A 616-nucleotide genomic window follows, 5' to 3' on the forward strand; every position below is an offset into this window, starting at 1 on the left:
TGTTATGTATAGCTAGTTCTTTAAAGGCACTTGATAGGGGAAAAAACTGACCATGAGAACATCAGAGCTTGAACCTTCAGTTTCTTCATATAAAAAAAATGGAGATAATACCTAGTCTTCCTACCTCACAGGGTTGTTGTGAGGACCAAATAAGATAAACGTTATGGTAATGCCCTTTAGAATCTGTAAATTGTCAAACTGCTGTGCAAATGGAGGGTCTGTCGGGGAGGTGTACCCTTACTTGTCTTGTAATTTTCATGACCAGTTTTACAAATTCCCAACTCCAGTACCTCTGTGATGTATAGCAAGTATCATTCATTCAGTGGGGGAAAACAGTGTTCGTCCTTATTGTTCCCTTCCATCTGGCACCACCCCTTTCATGCAGATTAAATGAAATTTGATTAAAATCAAGTAGGTCTGCCCTGCCTATTGAGAAGAAGCACAAGTTGAGTGGTCATAAAAAGCCAATATTTAGCCTGTGTGTAAAAGGCAGAGATCTGAGTATTTTAACAGCTGTTCACCACCAATGTCTTGGTTAAATCACTGTACAATTCCAGTTACCTAGTTTTAAAAATTGGGGATGTGATGAGTGAAGGCAAGAATAATTCCCATTTTG

The sequence above is a fragment of the Trichosurus vulpecula genome, chromosome 7 (assembly GCF_011100635.1).
Source record: "Trichosurus vulpecula isolate mTriVul1 chromosome 7, mTriVul1.pri, whole genome shotgun sequence".
In the NCBI taxonomy this organism is placed as follows: Eukaryota; Metazoa; Chordata; class Mammalia; order Diprotodontia; family Phalangeridae; genus Trichosurus; species Trichosurus vulpecula.